This window comes from Trachypithecus francoisi, unplaced genomic scaffold (genome assembly GCF_009764315.1).
Source record: "Trachypithecus francoisi isolate TF-2019V2 unplaced genomic scaffold, Tfra_2.0 Lachesis_group15, whole genome shotgun sequence".
NCBI classification, from domain to species: Eukaryota; Metazoa; Chordata; class Mammalia; order Primates; family Cercopithecidae; genus Trachypithecus; species Trachypithecus francoisi.
In genome coordinates, this window is record NW_022681460.1 from 42,563,598 (window position 1) to 42,590,688 (window position 27,091).

General features: G+C 37.7%; 1 protein-coding gene across 3 annotated transcripts in view; it reads right to left on the minus strand.

Moving 5' to 3' along the window:
• FBXL4 (F-box and leucine rich repeat protein 4) overlaps window positions 1–8,982 on the minus strand; it is a 78,551-nt gene extending 69,569 nt beyond the window's left edge. For 2 of the 3 annotated variants that reach the window (XM_033234667.1, XM_033234668.1), the window contains exon 1: window positions 8,786–8,982. The gene's annotated coding sequence lies outside the window, so the exon portion shown is untranslated. The remainder of the gene's footprint in view (window positions 1–8,785) is intronic. The other variant, XM_033234669.1, reaches the window with a different exon arrangement.
• Between the last annotated feature and the right edge of the window lie 18,109 nt (window positions 8,983–27,091).

Below are 27,091 nucleotides of genomic sequence, written 5' to 3' on the forward strand. Positions count from 1 at the left end.
TTGTAGGGTGCGGGGAGAGGGAAGGGATAGCATTATGAGATATACCTAATGTAAATGACGAGTTAATGGGTACAGCACACCAACATGGCACATGCATACATATGTAACATACCTGCACGTTGTGCACATGTACCCCAGAACATAAAGTATAATTAAAAAAAAAAAGAAGGATGGATGGATGGATGGATGGAAGGGTGGAAATGAAACGAAATGAAATAAAACAAACAAAACAAGAGAGAAAGAACCCCATTTAAGCAGATAGCCTTTCTCCTCAATTATTTTAATGGTATCTGGGAAATCATCTGCTGCCTCTTGAACAGTAGCAACTGCCTTTCCTGTTATCTTAACATTTGTAAAGTCAAACTTCTTTCTACAATTATCAAACCATCCTTTGCTGGCATTAAATTCTCTAGCTTTAGATCCTTCACCTTCCTTTTGCTTTAAGCTGTCATACATTAACTTCACTTTCTCTCAAAATATATTAGAGTCTACAAGTATGCCTTTCTTATAGCAATTCTTCACCCACATAAGAGCTGCATTTTCAATATGAGATAAAGTGGTATTTCACAAAAAGTGCAAGGTTTTGCATCTGCTGATATAACTGTAGCAACAGCTATATAAATTCTCTTTTCTTTTTTTACAGTGGTCCTTTTGCTGGATTCATTTGTCTTGAAATGACAGGTAACCATAGCTGCAGACTGTAATCTATGGTACATAACAAGCAATTCAGTTTTTGCTTGTAATGTCATGACTTCTCTCTGTTTCTTGGAAACACTCCCAGCATTACCAGTGGCACTTTCTAAGAGTCCCATGGTGTTATTCAAATTTTATGGTATTACACTAAGCACAGTGAAAAATACATGAGAATCAGAAAGAAATCACTTCTTACTGTAATACACAATTTACTAGAGAGACAAACTGCTCATGTGTAGATGATTAGCTTCACACAGCACTGGAAGCTGATAGCTGCAATATTTGAGCTCACTGCAATAGCAACTGGAGGTGATTATGAAATTATTACAGTAGTATAGTATGTACTACATCTAACTTTATGCAGTTATGATTTAATATTGAATTTACATTTGTTTACATTTCTCTCAACTGCAAATGGAAGCATGTACATTCTGTAAGTGTGATGACCTTTTGATAAATTTTAACTTTTTATAATATATTTGTGTGCTATTCATGGCAATAAATTATAAAATAGACTAGTATCTACAAATATTTTATGTATTCGTGAAATACCCTTTTTTTATATATATTTCCAGGCTATGCAATCTGCAAGTTTTTTCAAATTGTTGCAAACCTCCAAAATTTTTCTATATTTATTGGGAAAAAACTACATATAAGCAAATACCTTCACAGTTCAAACCCATGTTGTTCAAGGGTCAGCTACATAGGCGTATCAATTCAGTTGTTGTGAACCATTTGGGTTGTTTCTAGTACCAAATTATTTCCAAAGTGGCTGTAGCATTTTACATTCTGACATCAACATATGAGAGTTCCAGTTGCTCCACATCCTCATCAATAGTTAATACGGTCTATCTTCATCCACTCTAGTAGGTGGGTGGTGATACCCTGTGGTTTTAATTTGAACTTCTCAATTGATTAATGACATGGAACATCTTTTCATGTGCTTATTTGCCATCTGTATCTTCTTTAGTGCCGTGTCTATTTTCTAATCCATTTTTTTTGTTGTTGTTTTCTTATTATGGAGTTTTAAGAGTTCTTTATATGCACTGGATACACATTCTTTGTTAGACGTTTTTGCAAATGTTTTCTCCCAGTCTGTGCTTGCCCTTTCATCTACTTGATAATATCTTTTTTTCTCTTACAGGATACCGGTACATGTCCTAGCAAACATATTACTGAAGAGCAAGATCAAGTACAGTTTCAAAAGAGTAAACCCTGAGAAAGTATTTCATCTTAGACCTGGGAAGTATTTACTCTTAGGGGAAGATCTGGGAAGAGTTAATTACAAACGAATCAAATTTTAAGACACCAAATTAGATTCTGCAAACATTTCTAGTGGGAATGCAAAATCATATAGCCACTTTGAAAAACAGTTTGGCAGTTTATTATAAAGTTACATCCACCCTTACCAAGGTATTTACTCAAGGTATTTACTCAAGTGTACTGAAAACCTACATTCAACCAAAAACCTGTATACAAACGTTTATAGCAGGTTTATTCATAATTGTTCCAACTTGGAAACATCTAAGATGTCCTTGACAGATGAATGGACAGTGTTATATCCATACAATGAGTTACTACTCAGAAAAAAAAAAAATAACTACCAATCCAGGCAATATATAGATGAATCTTAAAATGCATTTTGTTAAGTGACAGAGGTCTGATGCAAAAACTACAAATTGTATGATTTCATTTATGTGATACTTTGGAAAAGGCACATAGGAAAGGCAGATAGATCAGTGATTGCCCAGGGTTAAGGGAAGAAAGAGAAATTGACTATAGTAACTATGAAGGGGTCATACAAGGAATTTTTAGGATGATGTAACTGTTCTGTGTGCTTTTGCTTTCAGTCAAAACAAGTCAAGTTGTAAACCTGATACCCTAGTATTGATGTGTTTATGCACATGCTATCAAAAAAAAAAAAAAGTTAAGTACTACTTGGCATGCTCTGCCCACTTATTCTGCCCAGGGCAAAGCCTGCTCACACAGCCCCAACCACTCATCTTGCCTTAGGAAACTACCTGTCTGGAAAAGAGAATAGTGATCTTCATGACATGAAATATTTCAGACCAGGAACAAGATGGTCAACATAGATCTGCATTTATATGTCTGAATAGAATTAACCATTTTAAAGACAGGGAAACAAGCAATTACAGCAAATGGCATTCAATAAAAGTTAATGCCAAAATTAGACAACAGTTTTTTTAAAAAATCATTATTTAGTGTAAATTAATAGGTTATAGGATCCATAAAATAAGTACAAACTAACTTAAAAATTTTCTCAGAAATTAAAAGGTGGTGACTGAAATAAACTGAAAATTAAAAGAGACAAATAAATGACCTAGCGCACATATACAAGAAATCTAACATCTATATAAGATAAAGACTGAAGCTGATTTAAATTCAAGGAAATTCTAAAGGAAAAAAAATGGCTCATAACTCTTATTCACATAGAAATAACAAAATAAAATTAAAAAGATTCTAGATATGCAAGTATACTTCCCATAACTCTTCCTGAAACTATTACTTAAAAATGTATCCCAGTAAAAAAAAAACCAGAATTAAATATTTCAAAAATAGGGAAGACATACTATTCAAGTAACCAGTGATCTTATAGTTAAACCTAAGTGATACAATACTGGTAAAATTTTAAAAACTGGTTAGAGAAAAAAAAAAAACCAGAACTACTGATATGTTTTGCATCTGTGTCTGCATGCTGAAATGTAATCCCCAGTGCTGGAGGTGGGGCCTGGAAGGAGGTATCTGGATCATAGGAGTGGTTTCTAATGGTTTAGCACTATGCCCCTAGTGGTGTTCTCATAAGAGTTCTGAAGAGATCTTTTTGTTTCAAAGTGTGTACAGCATCCCCCACTCTTTCTTCCTCCTGCTCCTGTCACATAAGACCCTTGCTCCTGCTTTGCCTGCCACAATGATTGTAGTTTCCTGAGGCCTCCGCAAAAGCCTAGTAGAAGCCAGCATCATGCTTCCTGTAAGCCTGTGGAACTGTGAGCCAATTAAACCTCTTTACTTTAGTAAATTGCCCAGTCTCAGGTATTTCTTTATAGCAATGTGGGAACAGAATAATACAACTATAGAAAAGAAATCAAATCAATAAAACCAAGAATGTAAAGAAGGCAAGAGATCAAGGTCTCAACTTATTAATGGGAAGAATGAGGGCAAAAAAAAGTGTCATTTATAGACGGTTTCAGAATTTCCAAACTTGCAGGACAGGGGAAAAAAAGTTAATATGACTAGGTTAAATTGTCCTATTAAGAGATAAATGCAATTTTGTACAAGGTAACCTTGTGATGGAACCCTTGTATATTTTGACTGCAGTGATGTTCATAGGAAATCTACATAAAATTACTTACGACTAAACAGGCACAGGGATGGGTGCATGTAAAACTGGTGAAATCTGAATAAGGTTGTATCAATGTCAATTTCCTGAGTATAATATTGTACTATAGTTATGCAAGGTGTTACCATAGGTGGAAACTGGGTGAATATACACAAGATCTACATCTCTCTGTATTATTTCTTACAACTGTATATGAATCTACAATGATCTTTTTAAAAAGTTTTATAAAATGTAAAACAAACAAACAAAAAGGACAAACTTCCAGGTCAGGCACAGTGGCTCACACCTACAACCCCAGCACTTTGGGAGCCAAGGCGGGTGAATCACTTGAGCCCAGGAGTTTTGAGACCAGCCTGGGCAACATGGTGAAGCCCCATCTCTACAAATAACACAAAAATTAGCCAGGTATGGTGGTGTGCACCTGCAGTCCCAGCTACTTGGGAGGCTGAGGCAGGAGGATCACTTGAGTCCAGGAGATGGAGGTTGCAGTGAGCCAAAATTACACCATTGCACTCCAGCATGGGTGACAGAGCAAGATTCTGTCTCAAAAAAAAAAAAAAAAAAAAAAAAGACAAACTTCCAAATTGGAAAGGGGGAAGATTTCAGGGAGAAATAAAAGTCCAGCTCAGTTACATGAATGTTTGATGCTTATGAAAGGCAAGTAAAGCAAAATGTTGTAAAATTACTGAAAATAAACATATGGGCAAAAAAGACCTATCGGGTACACACAAAACTGACAGAGGGGCAAGAGTCACATAAGACAATGTAGACTCCCAGGCAAAAATCATTAAACAGGGCAAAAAAGATACTTTATATTTTTTAAGATAAAATCCACTAAGAACAATTACACATATTATCTTGAAGGCTGAATTCAACCAAAATCATAATCACAGTAAATATCTAACATACTTTGCTTACTGATTTGTTGGCTTTGAGAAAACAACAAATTAAGGATATAGTATCTTACAACAAATGTGTAAAGTCAAATAACAGGGAAAGGATAGTTTATCAAATAAATGTTTTAGGAAAATGTCCAGCAATTTGGAAAAATAAATTTGCGATAGCAATGGCATAGCAACCATTTTTAAAAATCTAAATCTATGATAACAGAATGTGTACAAAGAGCATTTTAATAATCTTGGGGTGGAAACCCAGAGGCCATAAAGGAAAACAACAGCAGAACTGGCAACATAAATAATAAAGACCTTTATACAGCAAAAGCCCCAAGAAACACTAAAAAATAGACTATGACAAAATACTAGCAAATGGTGAACCAAATCATTAATAGCCACAATATGTAAAGAGCTATTACAAATCAATTAGAAAAGAGGAACATTTCAACAGAAACCTAAGCAAAGGATATGATCATGCAAGTAAAAATGAATACAAATGACCAACAAACATACAGATAGTCAACCCCATCAATAAGCAAAGAAATGCAACACTAAAACAATAAAACAGTATTTTTCATCCACAAAATTACTGAATATAAAAAAAATCATTTCATCTTAGCAAGTCTCTCAAGTTTCTGCATGTCATATAAGCAGAGGCACTGATGGCCTTTATTTTTCATCTTTTCAATGGTGTTCACACAGCAAATAGCCTTGGCAGATAAAGAGATGTCTCCCTCTGGTACAGAGGGCAGGTTTGTTTACCATGCAGGAAAATAAAGATAATGTCTCCCTCTCTGGCAAAGATCAGACACGCTTATTTGCAGCCCACTATGAAAGATTCAGGTTCCCTAAACTAAGGATTCCTCTCTTGTAACACAACCTACTTCACCTGCTAGTGTCACTGGGCTCTTGTCACATCACCCTGTGGAAATCAGGGCTCCAGCAAATCAGCATAAGATGATCCTCTGGCTACCGTTACTGTTGTGCTTTGTCTCTCAGTCAGGAGTCTCATATTTTCTGCCAGTTTCCATGAAACTGTTAGCTTGCAAGTAGGGTATGATCTCAGATCCTTGACAATTATTCGCAATGTGATGTGGCAAAAGCAGCATTTTAACAAATTGTCTAAATTTACTCTTACCAACAACTTTTGAGGAGTACTTTGGCAGAATCTCTCATAATTTAACACTTATGTGTAGCCTCTGACCTAATTCCATATCTTAGGGAATAAACTAACATGCAAATATGACAATATACAGAATAAACACAAAAATGATCCTCGCAGTTCTGTTTGTAATAAATTTGGAATAATGCCAACAGGGGATTGGCTAAATAACTTTTGGGTTATTCCTACAATGAAATACCAAAAAGACTTACAAAAAAGACAAGATACTATTATATGCACTGACACAGAAGGATGTTCATCCATTAAGTGGAAGCTATAGAAGATTATACATGGTACACTGCCATTTATGAAACAAAAGTAGACTTAAATCTATTATTTTTAAAATCTGCAAGCAGTGATTAGGGAACAACGTTACTGGGTAGGTGGGCACACAGCACTTTCACTTTCTCCTTTGAGGATTTCTGTATTGCTTGATCTTTTTTAAAGAATGTATGCATTTATTTCATGAGCTAATAAGGTTTTAAGTGTCCACAGTAACAACATCTTAAAATTTATTATATTTGAGATATCCAGTTGGGATAGTAAAATACAAATGGATATGAGGATGTCCCAGGGAACACTTCAGCCATTTATCTCTCAGATAACCATTTTTTTCTCTTAGAAACCAGGTACAGAACATCCTAAATCATAGGTGATGGGGAGAGGCACACTACAGTTACTATGATACAGTGCAAAGTCAAAAGGCATGCAGATTTTTAATCAGGCTACTTCTCCATGTAACTGTAAGGAGCAACTCTAACCGCAAGTTCTGAGTGAACAACAGGAGGGATTTATTTACTAACAGTTAATGATCCAACTGACCATGGAAAAAGCAAGCTAAAATAAACGAATCTCAATAACTGGCAGGAAAATTTTAAAGAGGCAAGAGGTAAAGAAAGGGAATCAACTTGCCCCCACTAAATGTGTTCATTTCAAAAATATTTAGTGATGTCTACAATATGCCAGGCATCGTTCCAATCCCTAAACATTAAAACACATTATAAACCTAGAGCAATAAGAGCGTCACAGAAGCCAGGATCACCACAGGGAGCCAAAGAACACTGCACGACCGTTCAGAAAGTCCCAAGAATACACGAGAATTTAGGGCCTATGGTATTTATAGGACTGATCAGCAGGGAAAAATAGAATTCAACAAATGATGATGCAGTCAGTAACAAAATTATAAAGTTAGAGCCTTCTTATCTCACACTAAGTATGAATAAGATCATTAACAATACTAGAAGAAAACGGAGGTGGATATTTATATATAATTCATGGAGATAAAGGCCTTTTTTAAAGGACGTTGAAGTTAGATCCGCGAAGTTAAGATCGAGAATGTCAACCACAGCAAAATTAAGAGGATGAGACTAACACAGTAAAGAAAGAAGGGGTAGTTTTTGTTAACTGACCATATGTGCAAGCACCATATGTACCATTGTGCAGAGTACTATAATTGCATTATTTCATCATTGCGTGAGTAAAGAAATTATCCATCTTACAGTGAGCTGATTTATCTGATTTTCAAGTCAGTAACAGAAGGGAAGAGTTTGAAAACGCAGAGTTCAGAAAAGCCAACTTTTGGGACAGAAGTTAAAAACAAAGTTAGTACTCAGAACACAAGTACGGAAAGAAGAATCCAATTCAAGGAACTTTTAGAGTGCCTACTAGAGCATAATGCACATTTCCCCCAAGTCCTTAATCTGATAAAGGACTATTGGAGCGTTCATGACTCTGGATAAATCTCTCTCTACTCAACCAGCAGATACAATATGCGATATAGGATAATGGAGGCAGGAAGTGAGCCTGAAAGAAAAAAATATATACCTATACCTGAACTTAAGAAACCGAGGAGTGCACGCAAGCAGCAGCAAAGGCAGCTTGTGTCTGCGAACAGACCCTGTCCACAGAGATCCCTGCACCTGGTGGTAGTGTGCCCTTCGGAGCATAAAGCCAGCCGGGCATCAAGCCGACGCAATTACCTGACTACAAGCTTATACCATCTTCACCTTCTATAATAGTTATTTGTATACTGTATTTCAATCTGTGAATGCATCTCGAAGCTTTGTGGCAGTGATCACTGGGAAATCAAGGAAATCCAAAACCACCCGTTATAAATATGTTGACAAGGAGGCCAAGTAGATGGTCATCATCACACTCTAGGGGCACCCCTAAACCTAAACATCGAAACAAGGTTGTAGCCGGGCACCTTGTAGCAGTCCTGAAGAAAGAAAACACAGGCCTGGTTAGGCAAAAACCATCGGATGTCAGAGGGAAATCAAGGGAGCAGGCACAGGAGTCACAAGCACAGGCTTGTGTGTGGCCGACGCGTGGCTGACGGGGCAGCACAGAGCGCGGGTGTGGGCGACCCGCAGTCCCCCCTGGTGTAAACAACCCTGAGCCGCGCACACTTCCGGACGACGCCTCACAGCCTGCAGGCAGACTGTAGCGTAGAAATAGCCCGAAGCACGTCAGCAGTTCTCAGGGGCCCCAGCAAGCCCCGCAAGCGTGAAGCGGGGGCGCAGGGGAGCGGGCGGGGAGGGGCCGGCAGCGGGGGCCCCTGCCAGGCGTCCAGACTCCCCAAAGCGCGGAGCTGCGCCTTGGCTCGGCCCCGGCCCCGCCCCAGTGCCGAAGGAAGAAGACAGAGACCCTCGGGAGGGAGAAATAAAGGAAGGGCCGTACCCTGCAGGGTCCGGGAGAGGCGCGCGCAGCGGGCTCCACCAGCGACCAGGCAGTGCGAGAAGGCCTGGGTGCGGGGGCGGCTCCCCGGCTCTCTGGCCGCTGCACAAACACCGCAACCCAGGCCAGCGCGACCCGGAAGGAAGACGCTGAGGCCGCGAGGAGGGCAGGGGCGGGGAGGTGGGGCGGGGCCGAGGAGGCAGGGCGGGGCCTGGAGGGAGGCGGGTCGAGCCAGAAGTAAAGACGGGCGTTTCTCCGGTGAGAGGTGCTTTGGGTCCTATGGACAGCCGGCTCCCAGGCCAGGGGGAGGAGGGGGAGGAGCTTCCTGCTGGCTTTCCCGCTCCACTGGGGCTTAAGTGTAAAGGGCCTAGATAATATACAGTGGGCAGTGGCTACAAATCCTCTTCGGAATAATCTCCTCCAAGTACTGGCTCGCCTTGTGTAGTGTAGTCCTGCTAGGACTTCTTCAGTCCAGATTTGGTGGATCAGGTGATACGTAGGTAATACGGCTGGTACGCATACGCAGAGGAAAAGTATAATATACATTATATGCACTCTAAAGGTATAATTCACCTAGTTTACAAACCTCCTCTGCCCTGTATACAAATCCTGCCTGCAGGCTCATTTCCATACCAACGTTCAGAAGCCTCTGACCATTACCTCTGATGAAGAAGATGGTCTGGCAGTCTCTCTTACTCATTTTGATTTATTTTTGGTAGATTCAGTATGGCCCTTTTTTTTTTTTTTTTAACGGAGTCTCGCTCTGTTGCCAGGCTGGAGTGCAGTGGCGCGATCTTGGCTCACTGCAACCTCCACCTCCCAGGTTCAAGATTCTCCTGCCTCAGCCTCCCGAGTAGCTGGGACTACAAGGGCGCGCCACCACGCCCAGCTAATATTTTGTATTTTTAGTAGAGACGGGGTTTCACCACACTGGCTAGGATGGTCTTGATCTCCTGACCTTGTGATCCGCCCACCTCAGCCTCCTAAAGTGCTGGGATTACAGGCGTGAGCCACCACGCCCGGCTTTGGCACTTTTTTTTAGTTTGCATCATGTTTGTCTTGTTACAAAATATCCACTAAGATGGAAAATAGTAAAATGTTGAACTACACATTATTTGCTGTCTGAATGCTCCTAATGAGGCAAAACAGTAAGGATATTTACTTATATATAAACAGAATCAATACACGATATGCAGTATATATTGTATACGAAAAAATTAAAATTTTTATTTTCTTCAACTTTTTGATGCACAATAGCTGTACGTATTTTCATGGTACACGTGATAATTTGATTCATTTCTGTAATCAAATCAGCATAACTGGGTTACTCACCCCCTTAAATATTTATCTTTTCTTTGTGCTAGGAACATTCAAATTATTCTCTTCTAGCTATTTTGACATGTGCTATTGATTAATGTTAACTATAGTCATCCTACTGATCTATGGAACACCAGGTCTTATTTCTTCTAAGTGTATGTTTCTTCTAAGTGTATGTTTATCTCCCTTTGTTCCGTGACGGCCCGCCCCCCCCCAATACTTCTCACTCTCTGAGATCCACTTTCCGAACTCCCACATATGAGTGAGAACATGCATTCTTTGTTTTTCCGTGCTTGGCTTATTTCACTCATCATAATGACCTCCAGTTCTATCCATGTTGCTGCAAATAAAAGAATTTTGTGGAGGGTTTTATGGCTGAATAATATTCCATTGTGTATATGTACCCCATTTTCTTTATCCATTCATCTGCTGCATGGACACTTAGGTCCTAAATCTTGGCTATTGTAAATAGTGCTGCAATAAACATAGAAGTGCAGATATCTCTTCGATATATGTATGTCCTTTCTGTTGGATCTATACCCAGTAGTGGAATTGCTGGATCATATAGTAGTTCTATTTTTAGTTTTCTGAAGAATCTTCATACAGTTTTTCACAGTGACTCTAGTAATATGCATTCCCACCAACAGCGCACACTGGTTGCCCTTTCTCCACATTCTCACCAGCATCTCTTGTTCCCTGTTTTTTTGTTTTGTTTTGTTTTGTTTGATAAAAGCCATTATCGCTGGGGCAATATAGCTCATTGTTTTGATTTGCATTTATCTGATGATTAGTGACACGGAGCATTTTTTCATATACCTGTTGGCCATTTGTATGTCTTCTTTTGAGAAATGCCTGTTCAGATCTTTTGCCCATTTTTTAAATTAGATTGTTTTTGTTTTTGTTTTTGCTTTCCTATTGAGTTGTTTGAGCTTCTTATATAAAATATTCTGGTTATTAATCCCTTGCTAATTAAATAGTTTGCAAATATTTTCTCCCATTCTGTGGGTTGTCTCTTCACTTGATTTTTTCCTTTGCTATGCAGAAGCTTTTTAGCTTGATGTTATCCCATTTGTCTGTCTTCACTTTTGTTGCCTATGCATTTGAGATCTTAACCAAAAAGATAAGATCTTGCCCAGACTTATGTCATGGAGCCTTTTCCCTATGTTTTCTTCTAGAAGTTTCATAGTTTTGAGTCTTAAATTTAAGCCTTTAATCCATTTTAAGTTGACTTTTCTATATGGTGAGAGATAAGTTTCTAATTTTATTTTACTGCATGTGGACATTAGTTTTTCCCAACACTATTGAACAGACTGTCCTTTCTCCATTGTGTGTTCTTGGCACCTTTTGTTAAAAAGCAATTGACCATAGATGTGTGGCTTTATTTCTGGCCTCTATATTCTGTTCCATTGGTTAATTTTTCCATTTTTATGCCACTACCATGCTGTTTCGATTGCAATAGCTTTGTAAAATATTTTGAAGTGAGGTATTGTGATGACTTCAGCTTTGTTCTTTTTGCTCAACATTGTTTTCTCTATCCAGGATTTTCTGTGGTTCCATACAAATTTTAGGATTTTTTGTTCTATTTCTGAGAAGAACGTCATTGATATATTGTTAGAGATTGCATTGAATATGTAGATTGCATATGGGCATTTTAACTGTTCCTCCAATCCATAAACACAGAATATCTTTCCATTTTTTGCATCTTCTCTAATTTCTTTCACCAGGGTCTTATAGTTTGAGTATACAGATCTTTCACCTCCTTGGTTAAATTTATTCCTAAGTACTTTATTTTATGGGTTGTTTTTGTAGCCATTGTAAGTGGGATTGTTTTCTTGATTTTTTTTCAAATAGTGTGCTTTTTGTGTATAGAAATGCTACTGATTTTTGTATGTTGATTTTATATCCTGCAAACTTACTAAATTTATTAGTTATAACAGCTTTTTTAGTGGAGTATTTAGGGTTTTCTAGATATAAGGTCATGTCATCTGCAAACAAGGACCATTTAACTTCTATACAATTTTGATGCCTTATTTTTTTTTCTTACCTAACTGCTCTGGCTAGGACTGCCAGTACTATGTTGAATAGAAGTGAGAAAGAGGACATCCTTGTCTTGTTCCAGTTCTTAGAAGAAAAGCATTCAACTTTTGTCTATTCAGTATATTAGCTGTTGTGGGCTTGTCATATATGGCCTTTACTGTATTGAAGTACATTCCTTTTATACCTAATTCACTGAGCTTTTATCAGAGAAAAATAATGGATTTTGTCAAATGTTTTTCTGTATTGAAATGATCAATGTGGTTTTTGTCCTTCATTCTGTTAAAGTGTTGTATCACATTTATTAATTTGCTTTATGTTGAATCATTCTTGCATGTCTGCTATGAATCCTACTTGACCATGGTTAGTGATCTCTTTTGTTGAAGATTTTTACATTTATATTCATCAGGGGTACTGGCTTATAAGCTTTCTTTTTTTGTTATGTCCTTGCCTGATTTTGCTATCAGGGCAATGCCTGCCCCATAGAAGGACCTTGGCAGTATTTCCTCCTCTTCAATTTTTTGGAAGAGTTTGAGAAGAATTAGAATTTGTTATTTAAATGTTTGATAGAAGTAAAGTCAACATGTCCTGGGCTTTTCTTTAATAGGAAACCTTTTATACTAATTCAATCTGCCACTCACTATTCACAATAGCAAAGACTTGGAATCAACCCAAATGTCCATCAGTGACAGACTGGATTAAGAAAATGTGGCACATATACACCATGGAATACTACGCAGCCATAAAAAAGGATGAGTTTGTGTCCTTTGTAGGGACATGGATGCAGCTGGAAACCATCATTCTCAGCAAACTATCGCAAGATCAGAAAACCAAACACCGCATGTTCTCACTCATAGGTGGGAACTGAACAATGAGATCACTTGGACTCGGGAAGGGGAACATCACCCTCCAGGGCCTATTATGGTCACGGGGGAGAGGGGAGGGATTGCATTGGGAGTTATACCTGATGTAAATGATGAGTTGATGGGTGCTGATGAGTTGATGGGTGCAGCACACCAACATGGCACAAGTATACATATGTAACAAACCTGCACGTTATGCACATGTACCCTAGAACTTAAAGTATAATTAAAAAAAAAAAGTTCAATCCACCACTTGTTACTGATCTGTTTACATTTTCTATAGCTTCATGATTCGGTACTGGTAGGTTGTATGTGTCCAGAAATGTTTCCCTTTTGTCTGGGTTACCAAATTTGTTGGCATAGCATTGTTCCTAATAGTTTCTTCTGATCTTTATATTCCTCTGGTATCAGTTGTAATGTCTCCTTTTTTATCTCTGATTTTATTTATTTGGGTCATTTCTCATTTTTTCTTAGTCTGACTAAAGGTTTGTTGATTTTGCTTATCTTTTAAAAAAATCTAATATGATAATTTGAATGAGATCCTGGAACAGAAAATGAAGGTTAGTAGAAAAACTAGTGAAATGAGAATGAAGAGTAGAATTTATTTAATAATAATACACCAATACTGGTTTCTTAGTTATAATAAACATACTATTGTAACATGAGCTTTTAACAATAAAGGAAAACTAGATGAGTGATATATGGGAACCCTGTATTATCACTACAACTCTTTTGTAAATGTCAGTCTATTCACTGGAACTTTTCTGTAAATCTAAATCTATTATAAAATTAAAACTGGATTAAAAAATAAATATAATAAGTAAATAAGACTGATCTGTTTAGCGTTGCTGGTGAGACTTCATTGAGTTGATAAGCATCAACTCAGTGCTCAAATTCAGTCTAACAGTGGTTTCTTAATCCTAGATAACTTCTAAAGTTTTTATTTAAGTATAAAGTTTATTCAGAAAATAACACAAAAGATGAGTGTACACACCCTTGTATTCACCATTCAGATAAAAAAAAAAATCACCAGTACTCAGAAACCTCCCAGATTCTCTCTTAAATCTCTTCCTCTTTCTCCTGCCCAAAGGTAACCATTGTCCTGAATTCTAACACCAGAGATTAATTTTCCTAAGTTTTGACCTTTAGGTAGATGGGATCATACATTACACACTCTTCTGAGTCTGGCTTCTTTCTCACAATATTAGTTTTGTAAGGGTTATTCATGTTGTCAAGTGTAGTGATAGTTTCTTGAGTTTCTATTATATAAATATACCATAATTTATTTATCTGTTCTACTCTTGATAAACATTGAGCTGTTTTTAGTTTTGATTATTGTAAGCAATACTGCTATTAACATTCTTGTTCTTATCTTTTGGGTGCATATCCGTTGCATTTCCCTCCATACATTTTCATCTCTTCAATGTTTAAGAGATGTGGAATTTGGTGCCATTATTTATTTAGTTTTTTTGTTCACCTTTGTTTGTAATGGCACTTTAAGTGCTGCTTAGAAATAAAAAGTTCTTATTTAAAGAAAGGAAAAGCCGAGGAGAATGTTAGATTTCTGTGACTAGATGGAATTTTGGTCATCAGTGCTCAATCTACCCTTCCTCCAACCTTCACATCTCAAGAGCCATGTTGTTGTCATGCTTTGTTTGCTGGGCAGGAGAACCAAGTGAGGCCAAAAAAAAAAAAAAGGGGGCGATGCTTATCAGTTAGTGATGGCCCTGATTTAATGGGTGAACTAATGCCTAGTATTAAATGGAATGTTGTTTGGAAATGAATAGCTTCCCACGCTGTAACAGCACTATTACAAATAAAGAAAGTCCCAACAAGGCTTAATTGTGCATAAAGTCACCAACTCAGCAAGCTGGTTATGATCTATTCTATGTGAGCTTCAAAAGTTGCAATGTTCTACTCAGATGGGGAGGCGGGCAAAAAAGCAGCAGGTTCAAAACTCTTCTTTGTCCCTAACTCTTGAAACACTCACTATCATACCCTTGACTATTTTCAAATAATTTTTCTTTATCTTAAAATAAAATGTCTACCAATTATTAACTTTCAGGACTGTAAGTATGCGTGACAGTGTCAGAGGGTAGAGAATCAGAACGTTGCAGAGGGCCAAAAATGTCTTCACAATAAGTTCCCTTTGATTTTCTATCATTGATTTCTAAGAAAGTTCTTCTCTCAAGTCAAGATCTCTCAGAAAATGCAACTCCATACATTTTCTACATAAGTCAGCTAAAATAATTTATCCTTCTGTGAAATCTTAGGTTAACTAGTTTGTTGGAAAGCGGAATTCAGTCAATCATATTAGTTCAAGATTTTTAATATCCTAGTGGCCAAAGAGCATGAACAGTAGCCAATAGGACTAATTTTGGAGTCTAATTTTTTCTTTAACCTCTTATAGTCCATATAAAGGTTTCAATTAATATTAATCTGCCACAATATTAATCTAGAAGCAGTCACAGTTATTAAAAAGAAAATCATGATTTTATTTCATTTATTTATTTATTTGTTTACTTTTTGAGATGAAGGCTCACTCTGTCACCCAAGCTGGAGTGCAATGGCATGATCTCGGCTTACTGCAACATCTGCCTCCCAGGTTCAAGTGATTCTCCTGTCTCAGCCTCCCAAGCAGCGTGCACCACCACACCCAGCTAATTATTTGTATTTTTAGTAGAGACAGGGTTTCACCATGTTAGTCAGGTTGGTCTCAGACTCCTGACCTCAAGTGATCTACCCGCCTCTGCCTCTCAAAGTTCTGGGATTACAGGTATGAGCCACCGCACAAAACCTATTTATTTATTTTTGAGACAGAGTCTCGCTCTGTCGCCCAGGCTGGAGTGCAGTGGCACGATCTCAGCTCACTGCAGCCTCTGCCTCCTGGGTTCAAGCGATTCTCATGCCTCAGTCTCCCGAGTAACTGGGATTACAGCCGTGCACTACCACACTTCACTAATTTTTGTATTTTCAGTAGTGATGGGATTTTACCGTGTTGGCCAGGCAGGTCTCAAACTCCTGGCCTCAAGTAATCTGCCTGTCTGGGCCTCCCAAAGTGCTGGGATTACAGGGGTGAGGCACCACACCCGACCCAAAAACTAGAATTTTAAAAAGAAGCCCAAATCCATGGAGTCCAAATGCTTTTTTTTAATAGATGAGGAAACTGAGGCTTAGAGAGACAAAATGAATTCCCCAAATCAGAGTGACAGAGCTGTCAATGAAATCTAGTTCTGTGACTTTAAATTCAAAAATTTGGGTTTTTCTTATGATATCATATTTCTTTACACTTCAATAAACTTAATTGAATATGCTCCCATATTAGCATAACCTTGAAGTAGCTGAATATAATAGAAGGAAAAATTGAACTTGGAATTAGGAAGACCTGCTATCCAGCTCTGCCATTTTAGTAGTTCTGTGATCCTAGATAAGTTGCAACTTCTCTGAATTTTCTCGCTTTATGAAACGTTCCTAACTCACAGGTACTGGAGAGATTTAAAAGAGATCATATATATGAAAGTACTTTGTGAGCTACAAGGTAGTATGCAAATGTGTGAATTTTATTAATATTTATTAAAACACGTGGAAGATCAGTAATTGAGCCTTTCCAACACAAAATGTCAGATGAGAACCTTCAAGTTCATTCTAGTCTAACCCTTTTAATTGTCACCAGAAGAAAGAAAAGCCTAGAAAGACTGGATGACTTACCCAAAGATTTGTGACAAGTTGCTTGCAAAGTGAAGACTTGAATGTAGGTCTCTTAACTTGCAGCTTCCACTGAACAATTTCTAATATCCTTAATAAGTGAATATCAATTACAAGGTTCTTTAAAATGATATGATAAAACTTAAAACTGAATTCACACAGGCCTACAAGCAATATTTTGAAATATATTTGAAAAACAAAAGCCTCAGTAATTTGCTCTGTTTGTGCTGTTTTGATTTGATTTGTCCCTTTTACTGTAGCCTGGGTTATATACTTAAAACCTTAGCATTAATCAAGATTGTCAGTGGTCAGGAGTAATGCAGGAGAAATACTACCTAGAGAAAAAGGACCAAAGAGCCCTCTTCCTGAGGTAACTTTACACCTACCAACAGCTAGGAAAATGAAGCTTACCGCCAGGGCCTTGGGTAAGCTCAACTGAGGCTGCAATTCCTTTCCTCCCTACTTTTTCCTTTTTTAAGTGGAGATACTTTCGAAAGAGCTTTTGTGTATCTGTCTTAGGCAGGTGCCTGTGGTCTGTTCATACAGTGACATGCTAATCTATAGAAATTTAAAGTGCATCTTTAAATATCATCCTTTGTGATACTATAACTCTTAAGGGGTTTCTTGGCCAGATTCTTCAGTGCCTTGTTGGGAAAAATTCCTCCGTTTCAGGAGGAGTCATTTAAAAAGAAATAAATAAATGATTTTTAAAATATGCTTTCCCTTTTTTTCTTTTGGTTATACGTTGGTAGAAGGTCTCTAGAATTTTGAGGTGAAAATGCCTTTGCCTCTTTAATGTGCTGATCAAAAATGTGACCAAGCATTAGAGAAATGCAAATCAAAACCACAACGAGATGCCATCTCATGCCAGTTAGAATGGCGATCATTAAAAAGTCAGGAAACAACAGATGCTGGAGAGGATGTGGAGAAGTAGGAACACTTTTACACTGTTGGTAGGAGTGTAAATTAGTTCAAACATTGTGGAAGACAGTGTGGCGATTCCTCAAGGATGTAGAACCAGAAATACCATTTGACCCAGCAATCCCATTACTGAGTACATAACCAAACGATTATAAATCATTCTACTATGAAGACACATGCACATGTATGTTTATTGCAGCACTATTCACAATAGCAAAGACTTGGAACCAACCCAAATGTCCATCATTGATAGACTGGATAAAGAAAATGTGGGCCGGGCGCGGTGGCTCAAGCCTGTAATCCCAGCACTTTGGGAGGCCGAGACGGGCGGATCAAGAGGTCAGGAGATCGAGACCATCCTGGCTAACACGGTGAAACCCCGTCTCTACTAAAAATACAAAAAACTAGCCGGGCGTGGTGGCGGGCGCCTGTAGTCCCAGCTACTCCGGAGGCTGAGGCAGGAGAATGGCGTCAATCCGGGAGGCCGAGCTTGCAGTGAGCTGAGATCCGGCCACTGCACTCCAGCCCGGGCGACAGAGCGAGACTCCGCCTCAAAAAAAAAAAAAAAAAAAAAAAAAAAAAAAGAAAATGTGGCACATATACACCATGGAATGCTATGCAGCCATAAAAAGATGAGTTCATGTCCTTTGCAGGGACATGGATGAAACTGGAAACCATGATTCTCAGCAAGCTAACACAGAAACAGGAAACCAAACACCACATGTTCTCACCCATAAGTGGGAGTTGAACAATGAGAACACCTGGACACAGGGAGGGGAACATCACACACTGGGGCCTGTCAGGGGGTGGTGGGGTTGGCAGGGAATAGTGTTAGGAGAAATAGCTAATATAGATGATGGGTTGATGGGTGCAGCAAACCTCCATGGCGTGTGTATACCTATACAACAAACCTGCACATTATGCACATGTACCCCAGAACTTCAAGTGTAATAATAATAATAATAAAGTGACCAAGGACAAAGCTCCTTATTATACATCATTCTCTTACTATTTTTTTCTTGCTTATAATTTCAGCCTTTAATGATGAGAGATTTGATTGCTTTAGAGTAGTGGTCTTTCCTTCAAAACAGATGACTCACAAAGCAAGCCACTAGGAGTACAAGAGGATGATAATCCAGGAAGGGCTGCAGGCAGCATTTTTCCTTCCTCCTGGCTCCTGGCCTCTTGCCCTTTGAAAGTGCTTGTGGCTGCCAGGGCAGTATAAACAAATTGGAGCTGGATCAGACAAGATTTAATGATGGTCGGTGTGGTCGATCCATTATAGAACCAAGCACTTTATTTACTATTTACTAAGTAGATTGCTATTCATATAGTGTTGGACCATTTTATAGGATGAGAGGTCTTGAACTAATTTCATATTTTTATGTTCTATTTCCCTAAAAATGAATACTCTTCCATAGCCATTAGTGCAGCTAGAAGGGAATCCTAATGCAATTACTTAAAAAGAAAACTCTTTAGGGGACTAACACAAGTATTTGAAACTCAAAAGTATAGAGTTTTGAGCTGCTTTCTTTGAAGGTAGCATTTTGATGGCAGGAGAGGCCATTTTTTGGTAATAACAGTATTAGTATTTTATTCAATCACTAATAAGAATTTATGTTTACTTAAACTACAAGTTAGGTCTTACATATAAATTGTGTTTGGTAGGATATTCTATTCCAATTTGTGCCTCCAACTGCCTCAGACATGTATCTAAGCAGGCATTCTTTTACATAAAATGCCTGACAAATACCATTTGCAGTAAAAGTAGGAAAATCCTACAGGCCAATACTTCTCAAACTTTAATGTGCTTATGAATCTTCTGGAGATCATGTTAAAATGCAGGTTCTGATTCTGGGTGGGGCCTGAGTTCTAAATTAATAACAAGCTCCCAGGTGATACAGATGTCACCGAATCCAGAACTACACCTGAGTAGAAAGTTGTAGGCCATTTTACTTGCAGAATATTTTATCTGAACTATGAAGACTGACCATGAACAGGTACTAAAATTACAAAGCAATGCCTTAACTTTAGCTGGAGACACAAGCCAAGCAAATGGATAGAATCTTGTTAAACATCTGTGTTGACTCCTTTAGACAGTTTTTGGATTTCCTTGGGAATGGGGAGAGGTATTCCATATTCTATTTTCATTTTACTGTAAAGGCAGGTGCAAGATAAAAAACCTAGGAGGTGATGGCACAAGCGGGCATCCCTTTCATTTCAGAAGACTAAATACCTAGCCCTTCTTGCAAGTAACTGAGCAACCCAATAACCAATATCAGCAGAATTTGGGAGACAGAATTTTGGCATGTACCAAGAATACATGAGCTTGATCAGTTTCACTTTCTATATGTAAAAATTCTAAACCAGTAGTGTCACGTCTGCAGCTGCTGTTGCATTTCGGCCCAACTTTGTTTTCACCAAGTGTGAGTGCAGCACAATGCCACAGAAATGAGGGCATAAGAAAAACATCAGATTTATTATTCATAGCAACAGCTCCAAGTCCAGACGGCTCCAAAGTAAATCTGAGCAAGGACTTGCTGTGACTTTGTGACCAAAGACTTAATGTTCTCATATCCTTAGTGGGCTCTGGCACTTTATCAAACCTGTAATATTGACTAACTACCAGTAATTGCTGATTTATGGGCAAACTTTTCTCAGCCTTGTTTTCTTCAGGACTCTAACAGACCTTCATCTTCTGAAAATACGTTGAATCAGTAAGTTCATGTTCTCTTTGAGCTTTGCTGTTTTTATATCTAAATAGAGGACATCTTGCTCTTTTACCTGTTGCTGTCAATAAGACCTTGTAATACTTTACTTGCCTTAAGTTATCTGTTTGGAAAAAACAGCCACACTTCTATGCATTCACAGAGGGCAATTAATGAGAATAAGGCACGTGGGGAATAAATTTTGTTGTTCTATAATTTTCAAAAGCTCTTTACTTAAGTGCAATAAAATAACAATACAACTAAGAATGATTTCTAAAGAGCATCTAGTCCTTGGTGACAAATAGGTTTCACTTCCAGTGCCATATGATAGAGAAATGTCAGGAGATGTGCCTTTTATTTTCTAATCCAGATCTAATACCAACCAAAACTTCTATTCCATGTTCTTCTTTTCTTTTTTCTTTTCTTTCCTTTTCTTTTCATTATCTGGCACCCTCTATGTAAGATAAAAGTATCAACCAGGCACCAAAATTAAATCTGAGGAAGGATTATACCAAGAGCCTAGGACAACTCTACCAACTTCACCTTACCTTCAAACTTCTCCTACCTCTTGTTTTATCATTAATCAGCACGAGGGGCTCCCCAGAACACATCCATGGCAACTGTTGTTCTCCAGCATATTCAAAGGGACACGTATTGCCCTTGGGTGCTTTGTGACTCATTCCACACTCACGAATGACCACGTTATCACAAACTTAAATCATGATATAGAATGTTTGTTGCCAATCCACAACTCACAATAGTTGGACACATAGCCATGTCTCAGGTTCTCATCTATATCCTTTTCCAGGAAAACTTCTGTCAGGTGTCTCCTCCATCACTTTTCACCCTTCATTAGCATTAGGAGGGAAGCAGAGGTTGGTGACAGCATCATCTGGGACCTTACAACAACTTGGAACTGTCCAAGCATAGAAATACATGTTTTCCTACTTATTTCTGGATTCAGGAGAGTGTTAACTGCAGCCAAGATGTCTAGAAGTGATTTAGGTCTCTCTCTGGCATTGGCTGAATTACTTCACTTTCTAGATATTTTGTCAAGTGTGGATAATGGTATCTGCTCTTAAATGTGGTTAATCAAAGAAAATCTGCAAAAGAACTATGCTCTCTCCACAGGAAAAGTTCTAGTCTATATCAAACAAGAGATTATTAAGACATTGATATTTTCAAGCTGAGTTAAGTGTAATTGAATTTTCCACAGTAAATGTACATGTTTAGTGATTCTGTTATTCGTGGGCTGATTCTTGATATGTTAATGAAGACCAATGTATAGTTTTCTTGATTAACCCATGGCTTAGGACTTGTTACTTCAAGCACCAAACAAGGTTCAGATTTTTTAAAGCATTACATCCAATATATCAATTAATCATCTTAGGAATTAGTGTAAAACTAGCACAGATCCCTGTTTATGGAAAGAGGTGGTTATGTTAGTTGGAATGCTGCAACTGAAAAAAAAATTCTCAAATATCAAATAATTGATATAAATATATTTGAATGGAAGATGTATATTATATTGTTAGTGAGATATAATTCATAAATGTGTACATGTTCTAAATAACTACTTTATGTGGTTTATCTCACTTCCAAAATAGACACTATTCCATATATCTAGCAAATATTTTGAGATAGCAAAATGCTAACACATTTTCCAAATTAAAGTAGGAACTATAGTAAAGTATTGAAATTTCTTTCTTGCTCTTTCTTATAATATTTGCTATCACTTTTGATGTTCAAATTTTCACGTTTAGCTGCTACTAGGGTTTGTTAATTTGTAATCAGACCTGAATAATTAGCATAAACTTCCAGTTACTATCCAAATTAAACACTAGATGTGTGTCATAACTTGCCATCACTCAAATTCCTTGGTTTTCCCAGGTAGGCCCTTCAGACCCTTTGCAAATTTATACACAAAGTTAAGTCCAAATAGTGAGAACCATAATTTATAGAAATGCTGAAGGAAATGATATATCAATATATATTGCATGAAATATACATGTGCACACACACACATACATATACACGAACACACACCCCTAGTCTCAAGTCAAGGCCTCTCATCAGTTTAAAATACCTAAAGCTTATCATAATATATAACATATAAACCTTTTTATAATATTTTATCATTCCTTTTCAGTTAGAAATTTAACTCAACAAATTTGTTTTGATGATTTATTATGTGAAAGGCACTATGCTAAATGTTGTAGGAGAAATAAAGACTAACAAGGACCTCACTATCAAGCCAAGGACATAATCCATGTGTACAAATAATCCACAAGAAGAGGGTTTAAAAGTATCATGAATAAAATTCTATGGGAGCATAAAATAAGACAAGACTGCCACTAGGACCAGCTTTTTAAAAGAGTTGGCATATTGAACTGAGCTTAAAAAAAATAGGTACAATTTCTAGGATTTCCCAACAAAGACAGTAGCATGAACAAAAGCATGCAGGGGTACTGTTGTTTGAATTTTGTCCCCTCCAAAACTCATGTTGAAATTTAATTGCCATTGTAACAGTATTAAGAGGTGGGACCCCTAAGAGGTGATTAGGCCATGAGGACTCTACCCTTATGGATGGGATTGGTGTCATTATCACAGGATGACTTCGGTCCTCTCTTGGCCCTTCCTCCTTCCACCATGAGATGACACAGCAAGAAGGCCCTCACCAGATGCTAGCACCTTGATATTGTACTTCTCAGCCTCCAGAGCTGTCAGTCAATACATTTCTCTTCATTATAAATTACCCAGTCTTAGGTGTTCTATTGTAGCAGCAAAAAACAGACTAAGACAAAGGTGAAAAAAGGCTGGAAGTATATTGGGATTGGTGATGAGAGAGGGATTATGGAAAAAACAGTAAAGCATCTCCTTCCTCAAAGTGTTCTATCCAGAATTTCACCTGCTTTCATCAAGACTGTGAAGATAGCTTTTGAGTACAGATTGGTATGTGAAGAAATTCTAAATCAGAAAGTGATTTTCTAAGGAGTACATACAAAATAATTTTAATTCTTTAAATTGCCCAGGACAACTGAGGATTGCATTCACTAACATTATAAATTTTCACTGGGAGTATACAGAGTACTCAAATAAATGGAAAAGCGAGTCATCTGGTAATGCTTTGTTGGTAATCATCTGACAAGCTCAGTATACAGAGAAGATGGCTGGGAAGGCATAAGAGGTCACTGGGGTAAGAGTCTCTCAGCTGAGAATGCAAGTGCAGGCACTAGGCATTACTCTATACTCCAGTTGAAACCCACTAGGGAGGGGGAGTAGCAGTTTTAGATTTAAAAAATAATTGAGAAAATAATCCTAAAATGGAGGGGCCTGTCTCAATTACCTTGAGTAATTGAATTGCTACCATTATTCATTCAATTATTCAGGTGATGGGTGATCTGTAAACCAATCTGAATGTTTCTTCTCGCCTTACTCCTCACATTCAACTGGTCTCTAAGTCTCACCCTTATGCCTTTTAAATATTACTTGGATCTGACCCTTCTGACCTCTAACTTATTTCCCTTCTGTTATAGCTGCTATCCCTGCCTTCATGCTTTCTTCCTTCTAATCTATGCCTCACATTGCTGTCAGAGTTGTATTTATAAAGTACAAAATGGGTTGGTGCAAAAGTAATTGTGCTTCTTGCAATGAAAAGTAATTGCAAACCCACGATTCCTTTTGCACCAGCCTAATACACAAATGGTTCAAACTCTTCAATAGCCTCCCACTATCTACAAGATCTGGCCCCAAATTCTATATATGGTACATAATATGCATGACACATTGTTCTCCGCTCCCTGCCTCTGTCTCTAGATTCACCTCTACCTAGTCATCCTGTGATGAGCCATATAGAATTATCATGAAAATAAACCCATCCTCCAGAATTTACCATTCAACAACTTTATGCAATGGAAATTTTCAAGGCAGATCTTCACTGGATTAACGAAGAGGACCTCTGTGTGCCTCAAGGTATTTTCAAGCAAAAGAAAAAAAGTTAAAAAAAAAAAAACCCTCAATCCAAACCTTCTAAATTCACTTTGAAAAAGCTTACCTAGTGTAATTCCACAGGAAAAAATCTTTCAAATGGAGTATTTTAAATATTTGAAATCTATATCTTATTATAAATATTTGTTTTATGTATTTATAAATATTTGCTTCTAGTTAACAAGTATATTTTGTATTTTCCTTGCATTTGCTTCTGTGATTAACACTGGTATTTTTATAGTATGAACAGAACCAGAACTCTAATTTGTAAGACTGCATAAATAGGATAAAAAGAATTTGCCTAAGCATGACTTGACTTCTAACTATTGTACAAGAACCAATTATGCTGTCAGAAGTGGCCTATACACAAGCTTAGAAATGAAAAGGGAACCAAGAGACTATTAAAAGAACTCCAAGAAAATACTTTGCACAACTCCATATTAATAAAATCTTAAAGAAATGAACAGTAGTCTAAGAAAATATAAATTACCAAAATTGGCCCTTGAAGAGGTAGAAAACCTAAATAAATCAATTTTTATGGAAAAAATAAAGTTGTCACAGAACTACTCCTCAAAAATGTGCAGGACCCAGATGGTTTTACAGATGAATTATTTCAAACTTTCCAGGAACAAATTGTTTCTATGCTATATAAACTGGTCCAGAACATAGATAAAGAAAGAAACTGTCTCTATTCTTTATATGAAGTCAGCATCCATCTAACAAAGAAAGCACAAACTTCAGAACAATTGCCCTTAAAAGAACTGACTCAAAACTCTTAAACAAAAGATATGCTTAATTACTTTAAATATGTTTAAATGTTAGAGAATGGCCTAGTAAATTAATTTCAGAAATGCAAGGTTAATTAGATAGTAGAAAATTTATTAATAGATCAAAAGAGAAAAATTGTGTCATCATCCTGTGATACAAAAAGGACAGTTATTTTGATAAACTTGAACTAGGAAAATGCATGCATATTCCACGTTTGCCATAACTATCATCTACTTTTTAAATGGGTATGAAGTGGTTAAACAATAAAACCCTGAGACTCACTCCACAAAGCGTCATAAACTCCAAACATTCCGTACAGTGGAGGAATTTGTTTTGGTCTAATTCTACCTATTCCTTTCTTTCAGAAATGGAGAATGGGTTGCAAAGTGCTTGCCACAGCACTGCCCTGGAGCAGAGAGGGTACAGATTACAGGGAGACAAGGTAGCGAGCAGTGAATACTGCACAGGTATAAAAACCCCACTCCTAGGAAAACAAGCAGCTACAGCAGGCATTTTGCTGAACATGTTGTCGGGGAGAAATACAGCTGATAAAGAAGCAAATACTGATGGAAAGGCTGCCCATGCTTGGGAATTGACAATAACAGCTCTGGTATGAAGAGGTGATCTGTAACACACAGACTATATAGAACCTGAACAGTGTGGGATACAGAAAAAAAATCAATAAGCCAGTTCAATACGAGAAGAGAAGTCAACCAGAACAGGACAGAAACCATTACCTTAGCTACACCTGGAACCACACTGGGTATGCACTGGAGTTTTGAATATTTATTGATAGTTAAGTTCATTGTACAACCTGTAGGGTAAGGAAGGAGGAGTGTGCTTGTCATGTTACAAAAGTCCATGAAGACCTAAGGGCCTGCAGAATATTCAGCCACTTTTTACGGAGAGTCTACTAAACTGTGTTTTATCCCCCCTCGAAAACTGGCATGAGATATGCCTTCAGCTTCAAGCAAAACAACTCTGCCACTTTAGCAACTGCAGATTGGAGAAGAACTTGATATAGGAACCAAAGGCAACCTAATGGTCGAGCCAAAACCTGTTTAAACGGAGCATTCCTTCTTGACTGGTGGCAAATCCACACAATCATTTCTTATGAGAACAAAGATGTCCTGAGCAAGGGTGAGCTGCAGTTCTGCTTATTGACAGAGCAAGCCCAGATTTGAAATATAAGGATATGCTTTTCGGTATAATTATTGTACACCTCCATAGGTGTATGCCTTCCCTCACACTGCCCTTTTTAGCATCTCCTGGTACTTTCTGTACCCATCCTTGCTCTTAGAGGAAAACAGGCACAACATCTACATGGATTCTCTTTAAAAAATAAAAAAGTCAAAGCAGAAGAAAGAACAATAATCCCTAGATAGTTGTGAGTGGCATGAGAATGTGTCATGTAAAGGTAGCATGGAATAAACAGATAAGTGGGAGAGTAGGATAATGGATGGTGAAAGTTCAGGATCAGAGAGAGAAAGAACAAGAGAGAGAGAGACAGAGAGATAGATCTTGAATAAAAGACTGAGAAGCTCCTAGGAATTTCAGGCTAAACAGTAGAAGAGGAGGAGGATGATTTAAGATGAGTTTCTGTGTACTAAGTATCTCATCCTTCAAATTTTGAGACAGACTCAAATAAAGACCAGAATTCTTGACTGGGCCACATATATCCAAATGCAGCATGTATTTAAATGTTTATGGATGTTTCCATTAGGGTCTGAGAGCGTTAAGCATTGGGATATAATAACAAAAGCACAATTCTAGTCCCAGTCTTCCTGCTCTAGACCTGGCTCTGACATCGATATATCTTGGGCAAGTTACTCAGTTCTCTGGCCTTCAGTTTATTCATTTGTAAAATGACCAGTCTCAGCTGGATGATCAGTGCAGAATTGTAGTCCCTTACTACTCTAAAATCCATATTACATTGATAGTAGAATACCTTTGTAATGCTGACATGAGGAGCTGGATTTACTAATAGGAAGTGCTCTGGCCAGATT